At 36.0% G+C, this 9,834-nt stretch overlaps 1 long non-coding RNA gene across 5 annotated transcripts in view; it reads right to left on the reverse strand.

Annotated features, from left to right (window-relative positions):
- The window catches only part of LOC114581299, a 22,636-nt gene extending 21,643 nt beyond the window's left edge, over positions 1-993 (reverse strand). For 3 of the 5 annotated variants that reach the window (XR_003703164.1, XR_003703163.1, XR_003703165.1), the window contains exons 1-2: positions 590-993; positions 234-407 (exon numbers count right to left, since the gene is read on the reverse strand). This is a non-coding gene — a long non-coding RNA (uncharacterized LOC114581299). Of the gene's footprint in view, positions 1-176; positions 408-589 lie in introns of those variants that run through there. The other 2 variants (XR_003703166.1, XR_003703162.1) reach the window with 2 other exon arrangements.
- Positions 994-9,834: the final 8,841 nt, after the last annotated feature.

Consider the following 9,834-nt stretch of genomic DNA (forward strand, 5'->3'; position numbering starts at 1 on the left):
AATCCTGGCCATCTTAACAAATGTACTGACCCTTATTTTTGCATCGTATAGCACCAAATGGAGGTTTAATTTAGATAGAACTCTATTCTTGTAGGAACGATTTGTAAATATCTATGTTATACGTCTGTTATTGCCTTAAAATTAATTGTTTTGAACTGAAAGGAACCACAAAATCAGCCATCTCAAAGAAAATAATCTTTAAAAAAAAACACCAAATAAAAGGCGCAAAATACCCAAGCATCGGAAGACAGGGTGAACAATAATCTGACAAGCAATCACTCGAAGTTCTCGGTCTCCTTGTGGACAACATTCATGACATACCCAGCAAGCAGTTGTTGCCGGCACCAAATTGACCAAAAACACCATTAACGCCTCCCCTCGTCCTCCATCCCTCAGCGTAAAGTTCCCTGAGAAAGAACAAAAACAGAAAATGAAAAGATCCCGCAAACTATGACAGATCACTACCTTCAGTTATCATGTGCATATAATGACAGATCCAGCAAACTCTAGGAAGTGGCCAGTGGGCATTATTACTCTACATAAAATACGAAGAGGAAAATGTAAAGGCCAACAGAAATTTGACATCGACCTAATCCGCATCAACACGAGTGCCGAGTTCAGTCTCGCCAACCACCTGACGACCATCCCCGCTACACTCCGAAGCAAGAAATCCGACGACCATGTATCCTCCGTCCCCGCGGCTCGTTCATCAGCACCTCACCTCGCGGAATCGTCCAGAACTGCAGTCCCCTGATCCTCCTATAACATCTCCAACCCACTTTCCCCGCAAGAAAAATATTCGACTCCCCGATCCTATCGACGGCGCAACTATTCATCGTCAACTGCACCGTACAGTCGGTTAAAGGGCCAAGATATTTTACGGTGTCCGCATAGAATAATTTCTCCTCCAAAGGACATTGGAGGATCGGCGCCAATCTTCCTCATGGCTGAGATCTTCCCCTCTACCGAAAAGTGGAAGGCGGAGCGAGTTGGTGAGAGCGCAACTATTCATCGTCAACTGCACCGTACAGTCGGTGAAAGAGCCAAGATATTTTACGGTGTCCGCACAGAATAATTTCTCCTCCAAAGGACATTGGAGGATCGGCGCCAATCTTCCTCATGGCTGAGATCTTCCCCTCTACCGAAAAGTGGAAGGCGGAGCGAGTTGGTGAGAGATAGGGTTCCGATGTGGGCTGCAGTGGACAGACAGAGAGTGCTGAACAAAATAAAGGGCCTTTGTGATGGAAAACCCTAGCAACCGTTATTTAATAGCTCAGATTTGCTGGACGCAATCTGCGAAAATCAAACCGCGTCGTCATATTTGGAATGAAAGCTGCGTTTGGTTCAAAAGTATAGGGTAATTTGAATATAAAATATTCGAGAAATTTAAACAGATATTTTTTTCTTTCTTTTTTATGATTCATTATTTGGTGTGTTTTGAACTCTGATTGATGAAGGAAAAAAAATGACTAATATCAACCCTAAATCCTAAACCCAAAAAAAAAAAATCAAGATCCAAACAATTCCCAAACACTTATCGGAGTATACATCCAACCTAAAAAAAAAACCCACTTCTTAAACCATTGGAGACTACGGCTTCGTTTGGACGGCTTTCTAGTATAAATTTTTTAATTATTTTACTAAAAAAATGCTTTAAGAAGCACTAAAAAAGTCGCCCCACACGAAGCCCAAGACTTCATTTGGGACAGCTTTCTTATTTCTTCTTAAAGTATATTTTTAGTACAACTTTTTAAAATTTTTGTATTAAAAAACTGTTTTAAGAAGCATTGAGAAAGTCGTCCCAAACAAAGCCTAATACACATTCGCAACGATACATCTATGACAAGATAATTAGATCTATGAATAATGAATCGAATAATACAATCATCAAACTATCTAAATTTCCAGTACCCTTGTTTTCTCTTTGCAAAAATCGTGTTAGTGCACAGTTATGCTTTGGATGCTTCGCCATGAAATAGATAGACATAAATTCTATTCTTTTTTATTCCCCATTAGAGCTTGGTCCCCATTCTAAAATGACACAATTGCAATTTATTAAAGATCAATTCTAGACAAGAAATGGCTTGAAATAAAGGTAATAATGAGCTCGAGTTGGAGCTATTTTTCAGCTAATGTTAATCTACTTAGGTTTCGTCTGGAACGATTTTCTTACTGCTTCTTAAATCAGCTTTTTAGTACAAAAAATAATTTTTTTAAACTAAAAAGCTACTAATAAAAGCCGTCCCAAATGAAGCCTTAGTGAGTGTTTTGTTTTTCACTTGCTCTATTGGTCATTTGCTCACTTCATCCCTCATTGTCATCCCCAAGATCAATTTGACCCTTTAGAACTAAGCTTTGGGTCCTTCTTTCATGCAAAGGAAAAAAAATTATCATTCATCAAGAAATCACAGGAAAACTAATCCAAATCAATTTTTATATCATTTTCATATTCTTTTCGTTTTAGCTCTTACTAATGACTGATATTTTACATCTATTAACTACTAATATCTAGGGGTGTTAATATTTGACACGACACGAAAATCCGACCCGGACCCGACCCGAAAAATCCGGGTTGGACCCGACCCGATTTCAAAACGAGTCGGGTTCGGATTTCAAAACGAGTCGTTTTAGCTCTTACTAATGACTGATATTTTACATCTACGACAATGAAAGCTTCATGCACAATATTAATGTCAATTATGCTATCTACCAACATAATTCTTTATGTATCCCTCAATAATCATCACATCGGTGAGATATATGTTAATGATTGTTTGATTGATGATATCCTTTTCAAAGAACCAATCTATCACTCATGTATCCATGGACAATCCTCCACCATCAAGATCATCTTTAAAGATTAATCCATTAGTTTCTACATCAACACCTCTGCTAATGATCCCTATGTTGGCACCAATTATGGACGTCTGCTTCAACTACTCTGTTAATGTTCTGCATTGATGCTCTCCTCTAATATCATCTTTGATGCTCTAAATCAATTTCAATAGATGCTAATACCCTCGATTGACACTATTGGTGATACCCCATGTCGAAGCTTCTATGGATAAACTACATAAATGCTCCCACCAATAAGCTTTATCGACATGTTCTATTGATACCGCCCATTGAAATGCTCCAAAAAATCCTCAATCAACAGTAATTGTTGATATCTCTATTAATGCTCTTCATCAATATCTCCGTCAACAACCTTCATCAATTCCTTCATTGATGCCTATTTCGACGACCTAGTCAATGCCTCTATCAATTCCTCCGTCAACACTTTATTGATACATTTTTTCAAACACTCAGTCTTCGATTAAGCTTATTGTCAATCATCACTAAGTAAAAAACTCTGATTCAACAATACTTTCTTATTGCAACCTCACAAGATTTCTTTATGATTCATGTTTTTTTGCATCTCGCTCACCTCTTGTCATAAGAAAGAGCATCATTTATAATTCTCGACACAAACTATTGAAATCATTTAAATTAAACTCGGCCTTCTGATTTTTCATATAAAAAATCTCATGTCCTATGCCAGTTGATCAAAACTTGGCAATGTATTTGTAATATTTTAATGAAACTGAGCCTTCGTTTGGGACGACTTTTTTCTTGCCTTCTAAAATAGCTTTTTAGTACAAAAATTTCTTGAATTTGAAATTTTTGTATTAGAAAAAAAGCAGTACAAAAACTGTCCTAAATAAAACATAAATTTTTAAATATTGGTCATATGATAAAAACATACAAATTAAAGATATCATAAAATAATGCCATCCTGATTCCCATCAGTAGCACATGCTGAACCCTATGGTGATGAGAAAAGGATAAGAACTATGAATGCGATGGAAGATGACTGCCTGCCTTCAGGAATTGGAATCCAAGGGGGAGCCAAAGGCAGGCAACCGTAGGAGAAGAGGTACAACTAGCCAAAATATATGGGTAACAATAAAAAACATTATAGCATGGATCCAAATAGGTTATGTGAGATTTTGAGTTTAATTTTAAAATATTTAGTGATGTAGGAATATTAATTATTTTACTATTTTTTAGAGATTTAGATATTTTACTTTTGATTTAAGTTTTTTTTATAATTGAAATGTAAGCTAAATGTTAAGGAAATATCAAGTAGTTTGTACTATTTATAGTGATTCTTTGAGTTTTTTTAATGATTAGGGCTTCATTTGGGATAACTTTCTTATTGATTCTTCAAACAGTTTTTTAATATAAAAAAAAATAGTAATAGAAAATTGCTTTAAGAAACAGAAAGAAAGTCGTCCCAAACAAAGCCTAATATCATAGCCAAATATTAGAGTGGAATCAAGCTGTTTATATGATTTATAAGATTAGTAGTTGTATTTTATTTTGATTAAACAATATTCACTTGGTCAGTAAGATATCTAATAATTTTGAGAAATATTCGTTTGACAAAAAAGTGATGTCGATCAGGGGTGGAATCAGGATAAGCTTAAGGTGGACAATTTGGACAATTGTCCGTAAAGAAGAATAAGTATTTTAATTATTTTGTTCACCTTCAATAATGCAATTGCTAAAAAATATTTCTTTTCCATGGATTTCACAATTATATTTTGCTCACCCTCAAAACAAAGGCCAGTTCCGCCCCTAAATTTAAAATTGCTGATGCAAAGAGCTCTCTTTTTAGGGTGAAATAGATTGGATACCTAAGCTTTTGAATTTAATAACGCATAAATAATTGAATGGTTTATTGATATTAAAAATATTAAAAGATTCACTCTTTCTCACAATGTCCAAACAATATTTTTAATTATGAATTTGGCATTTCCATTCATTATTTGTGCAATTCAAATGGGCTAATTATTAAATTTATAGATATGTGATTCTCTCATACATTTTAATGATATCATACGTTCATTTGTAAAGGACAAAGTACAAGTCAATAAAATTACTTATCATTATTATAATTTTTTTAGATAAAGAGTAACAAGTCATAAAAATATGACACAAATTTGTAATTAAAAATTAATAATAATATTTTTTTCACCAGATTATGATACTAAATAATAAATCTAGAACAGGAACTAAGCTATTTGATTTTTTTTTATAATTAAAATTTAGCATCCATGGGCCTATGGGTGAAAATAAATTTTTTTTCCGTCAGTTGGAGGGCCGGACAATTGCTCGATTTGAGAAGAGGTAACTCATGAGTCTGTTCGGGCTCAGCTCAATAAATGGCTCATGAATCAAATTCAAGATAAGGACATATGCTTGAGCAGTTGAGCTAGCTCCGACTCGTTTCGCTAGCTTGTGAGGCGGATCAATTAAAAAATAATTAAAAATAATGTCTCACTTTTTTTATATTGAGAGAATTTTTATTATTTTTCTTACATTTTTTCATTCACTTTATCAATTTATTATAATAATTATTTGAATTATAATTATTTTCTCTCTTTCTTAAAGTCAAACTTCGTATTCAAAAGTTTTTGGTGGATAGTTAAAGAGCTCAAAGATCAGCCACCGGTCGTTCTCTATCTCTCCTATTTCATTCTTATAAGAAGTAAAAAAACAAACGCTGACCTTGACCGATGGGCCAATTGTGGGCCGATCACAGTAGCCAGATTTATAGCCGTAGTGGGCTGGTCCAACCCAAATGTTAATTGGAAGCCTGTGCTTAGTGGTGCTGCTACTGCCATGTTTTTCTTATAAGTTTTGTTTTGTTTTGTTTTATTTTTTCTTTCAAATTAGTGAATGAAAATAATTAATCTGAACCGAAATTACTGTTATATTTTAGGATTTATTTGGGATGGCTTTTTTATTATTTTATTTTCAGAATAAAATCATAATTTTTATTTGGCGAATGTTTTTAATAAATCTTTGTGCAACAAAGTTGGTTTCTACAGTATCTTAAAAAGAAAAAAAACTAATTTCTTCATAGTAGCTTCACGATTACTTTTATAAGAAGCTGAAAAAGTCACAACCGAACCCTTAGGCTTCGTTTGGGACGGCTTTTTTGTTGCTTTTGAAAACGAAGTTTTAGTACAAAAATTAAAAAATTTGTACTACAACTCCGTTTTAAAAAGCAATAAAAAAGCCGTCCCAAACGAAGCCTTAGTCTAATGGCACTAATAAACGATCATATTATTTATTCAATATTATTTTAAGTAATAAAAAATAGTTATCAAAAGCTATCCCAAACAAAGCCTAGAATTTACTCTTTATTTAAACTTTACCTTTCACTTACGATAAGCATGTTTGATTTTTCAACAAAAAAAAAAAAAATTATCCTTATTCTAAACTAAGTTTATATTTTTTGATTTTTTACTGCTGAATACTAATTCTATATAATTTAATTAATTATTTACTTTGACAGAAAATTTTCTGTCAATATATTCTCATTAAAATTTTGATCAAAATATACAAGTTATTTTATACTCATTTAAAAATAAATTTAAAAATTTTTTAGACTCACCATAATATTTTTAACAAGAATTTTTTTTTTTTAATTTTCAGTTTGATAGAATAATAAAATTAGTATTCAGTAGTTGAGCTAATTTTGATTTATTTAGAATCGTGCACCTGTTATGAATTCTTAGTGAGGAAGCTGAATGTACTTGTTGAGCTTCTTGGATGAGAGAAGGAAGAGAGGGAGATAACATGGAGTAGGGGTACAAACGAGTCAAGCTGACTTCCGAGCCGGCTCGGACTCGACTCGGTAACATACTCGACGAGTCGAGCTTATCGAGCTCGCATGTCAAGCTCGAACATCATTTCGAGCTCGATGGCTTATCGAGGTCGAGCTCGAACAGATTTCCGACTCAACTCGTCGGCTTGACGAGTAGCTCGAGTGTGTGACTGGGCGGGAAAAAAAAAAGGTAGCTACGAGCGGGATGATGAATCAAGGTCGGGCGGACAAGACAACGACGATGAGCTCGGGACTCAACGGACAAATGGTGGACGCTGGATCTGGACGGCGGACGCGACGACAAGCTTGCGACTCGACAGCGACCGCGACAATGAGCTCGGGACTCGACGGTGAACGCGATGGAGAGCTCGGGATGCTAGATCTCAACGACGAACGTGATCTTGATGAGCTCCAGATGCTAGATCTTAACGGCGCCGCGACGACGAGCTTGGGACTCTACGACAACCCCGACGATGAGCGCGAGACTCGACAACAACCTCGACGATGAGCTCGGGAATCGACGACGGACACGATGGCGAGCTCGGGATGCTAAATCTCAAAGACATACACGATCTTGATGAGCTCCGGACGCGATGGAGGGCTCGTGACGACGAAGGAGTTCACTGGGGAGTTCGACTGAGCTCGGCAAGCCTACGCGGGACGGAGTTCGCTGAGGAGCTCAACTGAGCTCAATGAGTCGCTCAACATATGAGACGAGTCGACCTCGAGCTCGGATTTTGAGCTCGACTCGAGTTCAAGCTCGAGCTCGACTCGAACAGTGCCTGACTCGAGCTCGACTCGACTCATTTGCACCCCTAACATGGAGAAAATGGAGTTTTATTTATTCACCATGGAGCTCACAAGGGGTCACCCTGCAGCCTTTGCAACAACCTATAATATATATGCATTTATATTTGATTAGATGTATTGTGAATTAACCTAATCTAAGGCTTCATTTGGGATGACTTTTTTATTACTTCTTAAAACAATTTTTTAGTACAAAATTTTTAATATTTATGCTAAAAAAATATATTAAAAAACAGTAAACATAGCCTAAAAGTGAACCAATACACAACAACACCATAAATATGTATTTTAGCCGATTACACCTAACAGTTAGACGTCAAATTAATTTGCTATATGTAGAGAGGATTCTCTCTCTCTCTCTGCACTTAAAATTAATAGGCAGATAATTTCAAGCCGTTCATTAAATTTAAGTACCATTTAATTTCTTCATGCATGAGTTTTCAATCCCTACCCCAACTCCCCCACTCTATAGATCTAATTATTGGGATTATTTGATTATTGTAATGGTTTATTACTATATTTCTTGTAATATATATTTATAATATATAAATAATAAAATTTAATTAGATAATCTATATCAGATTGATTTTTTTTTAATTTTTATAATAATTAGATTTTTTTTTTTTGAAAAATAACTAAATTAAGAGAGAAATGGAAAAAATTAATAATATGAGTGTAAATTACATCTTATGTATGAGGATTGATATATATTATCATAAAAAAATTATCTTGATCAGGCACGAATCTCAAGGCAAATTCAGGTTGAAAGCTTCAAAAATTAAATCTAGGATCACCTGAACTCCGATTTTAGCAAACTTATAGTCAAACTGAGCATATCAGAAATACAAACCCAACGACACTAAATTCAACTCAATCCGAGCCCAAATGAGTATGAATCAAAGACTATAAGCTTTGTTGGAAGGTTCAAACCACAATTTGGATTAGTAAATGGTTTTAAAAATGACATACTTATAATCAAATCGAGCGGCTCGATGAGAAGAATCCAACGAGCCCAAGATTGCCGAATTCCGATAACATTAAGACCTTCAAATGTCTGACAAAAGGTCCATGGTCAAGGGATTTAATATCGGCCATCCATTCGAACCACTCCACATTTGCCCTTGATCCTCCTCCTATTTACGGGTCATGTCATCCTCAAAAAACTATAAATAGCCCCTCATTTCTATTAAGAGAGGACCCAAGCAAGAAGAGAGGAGAAGAGAAGAGGGAAAGAAGCTCCTCCTCGACCACCGTCGGAGTTTCGCCGGACTTTCAAGTAACGCAAGAGTTCCGCCCGATTTTCAAGTGCCATCGGAGTTCAGCTCGACTTTCAAGTGACGCTGAGTTTTGCTCGAATACCATCTAACATCGGAGTTCTCCCTGGCCGTCGACTGACTTCGGACTTCTACAGTTCTACCCGACGTTGGACCTCAACTCGTCACCAGATTTCTACCCGACGCTGGACTTTTGACCGTTGTCGGATTTTCGCCGGACATCTATCCAATGTGGGATTTCTATCAATTGCTGGACTTATACCTGATGTCATCCTTCTGACCTCCGTCGCCCACCAACTATAGTCCTTCCAAATTCTGTCGCCCGACTATGGTCCTTGTGACTTATGTCACCCACCGACTACAATCCTTTCAACCTTCGTCGCCCATCTACTACAGTCCCTCCGGCTTACGTCAGCCACCAACTATAGTCCTTCAGACCAAACAAACACATCAACAATAATTCTTTGTATTCTCATCATATAATGTACTCTATAATATTTTTCCATTGTGTTAATGTGATGCCCCAGAATCAAATAGTGAAAGGATTCGTCTGACATTCTGATTGAACTCCATTCCAGTTGCCTTGCTCGGACGTGAAAATTTAAACCACATATAATGAGCTTACAAAGCCCAGCATGTCACCAAAGCCTACAACTGAAATCAAAGCACGGCGATGCTATCAATATGCAGGTCAATAAAATCAAGTCAATCATTGGTCAATGAGTCTATGCAATGCGGAAATCCATCGTCAATGAAATCAAGTCTATACAGCGGAAATCAAATCAGCGGTAAAAACATCGATAAATCAATATTCCACAGCAATCAAATCAGTAAGTGCTTCTAGTCAATATCCAATCAACGTAGCAGTGTCTATCAGCCAATACTATCAGTTCAATCAATCGATAGCAATCCATAGCATCAAATCAATTCAATAAGAGACTCGTGTCAGAACGTACTCTTGCAAATCAGTCAATCCAATTATATTCAATGACACTCACGATATCAATACAATCTTCAATGACACTATAACAGATTCAATAATGACGACGCACGATGCTACAATAGGGAAATCATCTCAATCAATAGAGCACTTTC

Source organism: Dendrobium catenatum, unplaced genomic scaffold (assembly GCF_001605985.2).
Source record: "Dendrobium catenatum unplaced genomic scaffold, ASM160598v2 fragScaff_scaffold_1639, whole genome shotgun sequence".
Lineage (NCBI taxonomy): Eukaryota > Viridiplantae > Streptophyta > Magnoliopsida > Asparagales > Orchidaceae > Dendrobium > Dendrobium catenatum.